The sequence below is a fragment of the Pinus tabuliformis genome, chromosome 8 (genome assembly GCF_031772625.1).
Source record: "Pinus tabuliformis cultivar Carrire ecotype Pingquan chromosome 8, CPIR1, whole genome shotgun sequence".
In the NCBI taxonomy this organism is placed as follows: Eukaryota; Viridiplantae; Streptophyta; class Pinopsida; order Pinales; family Pinaceae; genus Pinus; species Pinus tabuliformis.
This window is the reverse complement of record NC_142294.1, coordinates 848,706,327-848,714,356: the sequence shown is the minus strand read 5'-3', so window position 1 is coordinate 848,714,356 and position 8,030 is coordinate 848,706,327.

The window sequence follows — 8,030 nt, the reverse complement described above, 5'->3', positions numbered from 1 at the left end:
CACACCACTCGCTCAAGAAGGGAGGTATGAGGTCATGGTGCCCACAACAACACCCAAGCTCAGGCGAAGGATTTTGCTTTGGCCGATAGATACCACAAACACACACCATTGGTTGTTCAACATGAAATCGTTGACATTGAGCAAAAACTAGCCAACAAAAGAGATGATGTATCATATGTATAGGTCATGGTAGAGGTGTCAAACTGGGTTTCAAAATTGGGTACTCCAAGAGAATGCCAAAACCAATATCTACACACTATTACCCTATATTGGCATGTCAAAAATGTATTGGGCAAGGTACTATTCTAACGCAATGAAAGCAAAAGATGAAACACTCCTCTACATGGAGGAATTGCACTTGCTTTATCAAATCATGGATGAATGCATGCAACACAAGGAGGGAACTACGATCAAGCACCACTGGACCAGCATGGGTGTTCTCCTCCAACCAATTAGTCTCCACATATTCTCATGGTATGTTGCATCGTACAGCGATATCTTCAATTTATATGCCATTTAGTTTGTCTCTTATTTCCAGTTACTCTAATTTCCATGGCTTTTAGGCCAAATTCCAAGACATATCTTCAATTTATATGGCATTTAGATTGTCTCCTCTTTCCAATTACTCTCATTTCCATTGCTTTTTGTTAAATTATGGTATGTTCTATGCTTAGAGTAGTTTACTTCTTTTTCTTATTATATCCACAGATTAGCAATCACATGTACATTAAGTAAAGTGTAGATAGAACATTTAAACGATCAACAGAAAACAAGTCAAGACAAGAGACACAAGATGTGGCGGCTAGCCAGGGACAAACCCCAATATGGGGAAACCCTTTGATCAAATCTTCTTTTATCTTCAATAATTCAGCAGAGAGAAATAGTACATAAATCTGATTTATATCACTTGCAGCAAACCCTAGATCAGCCCTAAACTAGGGCAGTCAATATCTGTCAAACCGGAGGTCAGATCACCTTGATTCCAATGCCAAAAATTGCGGCCTTCCAAGGAGAATCAGCCACACCAAACTCGCAGTCAAAGAGGAGTCCACACTAGTCAACGCTGGTCAAAGTTCCTTTCTGCAGCTTCAGCACTAAATTCTGCGTCCTCTTTTCCACATGTGTGAGAGAGAGAGCCTTTCTGCACAGGAGAGAGAAGAGACTCTTTCTCTACGCAGGAGAGAGAGAGATGTGTGATGAGAAGTGAAGTGTGCAAATGAGGAGAATGCTCCTTGTATTTATATGCAAAACGTTGGGGTTGAATAGACATGATTGTTGGGCTTTTGAGCCTACATAAGTTGTTGGCCGACCTTGACAATTTGTCCATAATCAAAATAAATTCATATCTCCATAAATACTTATCGAAATCGGATGATCTTTAGATCAATCCTACACCTCTTGACGAGAGGAATCTAAGAAAAATATCAACATCCATAAATAAGGTGACCCACATGAAGTTTGGCCCTAGTTGCCAATTTTAACACTCCCTCTCAACTAGGGAGAAAATCATCTGCAATCTGTCGGACCCTCACTACTTGTCCATCCATCAAATGCATTGTCTTGTATGGCTTGACCCTTCTTGCTCTGCGCTGCTCTATTCTGCTCTGCTCTGTTCTACTCTGCTCTGTTCTGCTCTGCTCTACTTTGCTCGAATTATGAAGAAGAAGAAATGATTGAGGATGTATCATACCATCTGTAGAAATTTCTCATTTCCCACCCCAGTTTTTCAGTTTCACATTATTTCTCCAAAATAGTTAAATGCCCTTTCCCATATCCATACATTCAACAACTAGAAAATAAATTTTGCTGAAAACACAAATTCTAGAAAAATTACAGAACACTGGAAAATGCAGAAATAAATATCATCACATACAAACAGCCATTCAACACATTTAAACACATTGATTTTTGGTCAAGGTGAACCTGGAAAAACCCCCTACAAATATAGGGTAAAACCAGTTCGAAAGTTCCTTCTTATTTCTGGGAAATGCTTTTATAGTAAGAGAAATATTCAGCAAAAATCAGCAAGCAAACTTTTAAAACTTATCTCGTTTTCCGTGCCTCACAGCCAACTGGAAAAACTTGCAAATAGCAAAACATAACAGCAATAAATGATGTACGGCCTCCTCTATTTGTATGTCAAATATCAGCGTTAAACGTTGCTGTATTGCCTGCCTAGAAAAGCGTGCAAACTGCCATAAATGCTGTTGTACGCTTTCCTCGATTTCTGTGCAAAAAAACAAAAAACAAAAACAAAAACAAAAACAAAACAAAACAAAACAAAAAACAAAAAACAAAACAAAACAAAAAACAAAACAAAAACAAAAACAAAAAACAAAAACAAAAAACAAAAAACAAAAAAAAACGAACAAAAACAAAACAAAAACAAAAACAAAACAACAACAACAACAACAGTACAGTGTACAGATTTCTGCCTAGAAATGTGTGTCAAGGTATAGCTACTTGCTGTACGGCCTCCCTTGAAAAATGTGCCAACAAATTTTAGAATTTATGCTCCTTGATTTCTGTGCTAACTTGTTGTACGGCCTCCTTGGAATCTGAGCCAAAACTGTTGTACGGCCTTTCTAGAAAAACATGCCCAAAACTTGCCTTTCACTGTGTGCTAACTCAACTGTACGGACTTGCTGGAATAGTGCCTTGGAATGTGTGCCAAGCTGCTGCCTCCTCCTCCTCACTGTCCAGAAATCTCCCTTGCTCTCTTGCTCTCCCTCTTTCAATCTGCTCATGAAAGAATGAATGACCTTTTCCTCCTTTCCCTCCTTTAATCTAAACCTAAGTGACTTTTGGGGAATCCCTAAATCCAATGACTGAAATAGATTGAGATCTAGGGCTGAGATTAAATGCTCATTTAAATCTCACTTTCTATTTTTTAATTCACCCCACTTTAATAAAGACCCACTTAGTCATTTATTTCCAAAGTCACATTTCATTTCTAATTTTACATTGACTTTATTAAAGTCACTTTAAAATTAGACTTTAGTAACTTTATCACTTAAAGTCACTTTCAAATTAGATTTGACTTTATAAAAATTATAAATTCACTTTAGGAAAAAAATTAAATTCTTTTGGACACATTTCCCTAGGCCAAAGATCAAAGCCTTAGGGAACCACCTGTCCTGCGGTACCAAATTTCAACACTCCCTCTTACCGAAGAAGGTGTTCCTCACCACACCCATCTTTTCTCTAAAGTAGACATGTTTGCTCCGTGGTAAGGTTTTAGTAAGAATATCTGCAACCTGCTCATCAGTGGGAATATACTCAAGCTTCACAGCACCCTTCTGAACATAGTCTCTGATAAAATGATATTTGATCTCGTTATGCTTTGACCTGTCATGAAATACTGGATTCTCCGTGGGTTTAATGAAACTCTGATTATCACAGTAAACCACTGAAGGTCTCAACAGTTGACCAAATAAGCCAAACAACATCTTGCGAAGCCAGATGGCCTCACAACTAGCTAGACTGGCTGCCATATACTCTGCTTCCGTTGAACTCAATGCTATTGACTGCTGCTTCTGGCTGAACCATGACACTACTGCCGAACCCAACCCAAAACAGCACCCTGAAGTGCTCTTCCTATCAGAAACACAACCTACCCAATCAGAATCAGTATAACCGGCCAATCTCACTCCATCCCCATGCCTGTGGTCCAGACCATAATCCACTGTCCCCTGCAAGTACTGAAAAATGTGTTTTGCAGCCACCCAGTGAACCTTCCTAGGCTCACACATAAACTGACTCATCGTGTTGACTTCAAAACAAAAATCTGGTCTAGTGTTGACCAAATACATCAAGGAACCAATCAGCTGCCTGTACAATGTGGGATCCACCAACTCGAAATCCGAAGCATGAAGCTTCTTCCAGTTGGTGATCATCGGTGTCAACATGGGTTTACTATCCTCCATGTGGAATCTGCCAAGGATGTCCCAATATACTTCCCCTACGAGAGGAAGAAATGCCCCTCCTCCTGCCACACCTCCAAACCCAAAAAGTAATGCATCAAGCCGATGTCCTTAATCTCAAACTCCACCGCAAGATCACTCTTGCAGTGCTCTATGAGTCTCTATACACCTGTAATGACCAAGTCATCCACATACAGCACCAGAATGAGAGGCTCCTCACCTATCACAATATAGTAAAGGTTTGGATCTGCCTCACTCTTTGTGAAACCCATCCCCTGCAAGTATGTATCTATCCTGGAGTACCAAGCTCTGGGAGCTTGCTTCAGGCCATAAAGGGCCTTCTTCAGTCTGCACACATGGGACTCCTTCCCATGCACCTCAAAGCCCTGTGGCTTCTCAATGTGCACCTCCTCCTGTATGAAGCCATTGAGAAATGCAGTCTTCACATCCCTCTGGTGGATCTTCCAACCCATCTCTGCAGTTATCGATATAATGGATCGGATCGAAGTATATCAAGCCACGGGAGCGAAGGTCTCCTCATAATCAACTCCCTCTACCTGGGAGAACCCTCTAGCCACAAACCTCACTTTGAATTTCTCAATGATGCCATCTACGGCATGATTTACCTTGTAAATCCATCTGGAAGTAACCACGGATTTGCCCTCAGGCCTCAGCACCACCTCCCAAACATCATTCTTGATGATAGAAGAATACTCCTCGTGCATGGCCTCTCTCCAGACCTGCTGGCCAGCTGCCTCCTCATAGCTAGAAGGCTAAGAGTCAAGGATGCTAGTAGCCATTGCCATATAGCTACAAAACCTCTCAGGTGGTCTACTCTCTTTGACCGGCCTCTTAGGCTCATCAACAGATGTGGCATCTATCAAGGTGTCCTGAAGCCACTCGGGCTTCCTCTTCCCTGAGCGTACTTCTCCCATTGGAGAATGAAACTCCTCCTCCTCATCATCATCAGGAGCCTGAACTCCTGACTATCTGTCTGTTGTCCTCCTGCCTGCACCTGAACCTGTAGAAGGTGAGGTACCATGTGAACTGTCCATCAGTGGACTCCCTAGTGAACTGCTCTGTTAACTACTCTGCATGCTGCTCGGAGCACCACCCCTCTGGCATGGCGAACCACTGCTCACTAACGGACCTGACATCCTCATAGATGTACCTTCGGATCCTCCTGATCCCTGCCCACTAGATCCCTGCGACTGACTCAACTGTTGTTGAGGGTCTGGCTGAATCAGATACTCTAACTCCCGTGACCTCCTAAAGGCCTTGTCCTCCTCAAACTTCACATCCCGCCTAACAACAACTTTCCTCTGTGCAGGAATGTAAATCTGAAAGGCCTTTGAGGTCTCACTGTAGCCCACAAAGATATCCTTATCTGCGGTGGGCTTGTTGGTACCATTCCATGACCATCTTTTTCTTCTTGAAACACATCATTTGTCTACCTTTTTCCTCCATAGATCCCTTATATTCCTTGAAATTGATTAGTTAACAGTATTATAGTTGTTAGTTTGTATTAAAGTTAATTTATGAGTTTTTATGTTAGAAATTAGGAATTTTTAATAAGAAGGTTACAGGAAGTCACAACATCTTGTAAATGGTTCATCATCTTACACGTGGCATGACAGGTAAGCTAAAGCAAGGGATAGGAACGAAAACTAGAATGTACAATCATGGAGAAACATCGATCCTACAGCAAATCAAACACTCCTGGTTATGCAGTCAACACTGGTCAAAGCCCCAGCCTTTTGGTGACAAAGGCAGCAACAGCGTTAGGTTTCCCAAACCAGTTTCATTTTGTTTCTTTTTGGAAATCGGTTTAGAATGGAAATGACCCAAAAATCATTCCATGGTAAAAACGGAAACAGCTGCATAGTGAATGTACATTAAATCCAAATGAAAGTCGTGTATTAGTTGTTTTTAAAACACGGATATAGTTACAGTTACATGGTTGTTGATCTCTGTATATCGTTTTGAGAACAGAGCTTTTGTATGATCTTCAGAACTTAATACCAGAACTCGATTACAGTCACGGTTTTATTATAACATTGTTCATGTGTTAATACCTTAGTTTCTTGAGCATATTCCAGTGTACCATCAAAACGCGGGCGGGCCCTGCGTGGACGGGTATACTGTGATTTTCATTTCATTAGCAGCTTTTGAATATTGTATAGCATGCATAGTGATTAGAGTTATGCTTATAATTTTGTTGATTTAATTAGCAATCTTTACGAATGATGTTTATGGTGATAGCTTAAAGGATTTATCGTTAAGATCATTGAACCATATCTTGTAAGAGATCTGATCCATCGTTATATTTTTAAAGCATCCTCATAAACTCTGTTCACATGTATTTAAATTTGTAGTATGCTTTTGATCTTTCATGAATGTTGAGTATTAACTAGACAGAGCTTTTGTGCACAGCAGCCTTGTAAGGGGATTAAAATCTCGGTCTAGCAATACACAGTGTCTTTAGGACAGTTAGATGAGTTGAGTAACCTAAGTGTCAAGGTGATAGGGAACATATCTTAACCTTCCGTAAAGAAGTACTGTAACCTACCACAATGAACACTTAGTTAGGAATCCTTTATGTCTATAGATTTTAGACGCATCCCTCGAAGTTTACTTACCTTGGTCGATAATAAATTTAGCCTAATCTAGCACCCTAGGTTAGTCACTACATTTTGGCGCTGATGCCGGGGAGGCGTAGTTAGAGGATTTCAAAAAAATATTAAAATATTAAAAAAAAATTAATAATAATAATAATAATAAACAAAAACAAGCAAAAACATAGATTTAGAAGTCATGTTTACTTATGCCTAGATCTAGAGATAATAAAGGTAGATTCATAAAAACCCCCCATCCAAAAACTAACCTACCATCAGGAGCAGACCCTTTAGGAAACATTGAACACACAACATTAGCTGAGAAAGTCACCATACAAGAATTAGAGGATAAACAAAAATCAGGGCAAAGACTCGCACTCATCGAGAGGCAAATTCTATTAGCACACAAATCACAGAAGAAACACTTCCCTGGATCCTCTATACAAGGAGAAAGTAGCACAGTGACTCAACAATCTTTCTTTAATCTTCTCTTTGAAACAAGTGACACTGAACAAGAAACAAAGGAACCTATCAAAATGGCTGAGGAAGGAGATGGATCAGTACCAAATCAAGGTCGAAGAGACGAGGAAGATTCAACCTTTAAATTTCCTATTCAAGAACCACAAGAAGATGATGAAATAAAAATGAAAAACATACCTCCATCTGTGCTACCAAAATTTTATGGCATGGCTTCAGAAGACCCAGATTCATTCTTGTTTGAGTTTGACATTGTATGTCGAACATATGGTTACATAGATGATGCCCATAGGCTTAGACTCTTCCCAGCAACATTAAAAGCATCAGCATTAAGATGGTTCATCGGGCTTGGTGAACATGCGATAACCGATTGGGATGGCATGAGAAGAATATTCCTAAAGAAATACCAACCTTATTGTAGATCGAAAGATTCCAAAGATGATATCTTTAGGATGAACCAACAAGAGGATGAAAATTTAGAGGAATACTTAGAACGGTTTGTTTACAATTTACAAAAATCAAAACACCGAACCATGCCTCTTGATTTGATTCGGACAATATTCTTGAAAGGCATTCGAGAGGAATAATTAGATGATCTTAACTTGATGAAACTGCCCCTCGGATAGGATCGAAGTATATCAAGCCACGGGAGCGAAGGTCTCCTCATAATCAACTCCCTCTACCTGGGAGAACCCTCTAGCAACAAACCTCACTTTGAATTTCTCAATGCTGCCATCTACGGCATGATTTACCTTGTAAATCCATCTGGAAGTAACCACGGATTTGCCCTCAGGCCTCAGCACCACCTCCCAAACATCATTCTTCATGATAGAAGAATACTCCTCCTGCATGGCCTCTCTCCAGACCTGCTGGCCAGCTGCCTCCTCATAGCTAGAAGGCTCAGAGTCAAGGATGCTAGTAGCCATTGCCATATAGCTAAAAAACTTCTCAGGTGGTCTACTCTCTCTGACTGGCCTCTTAGGCTCATCAACAGATGTGGCATCTCTCAAGGTGT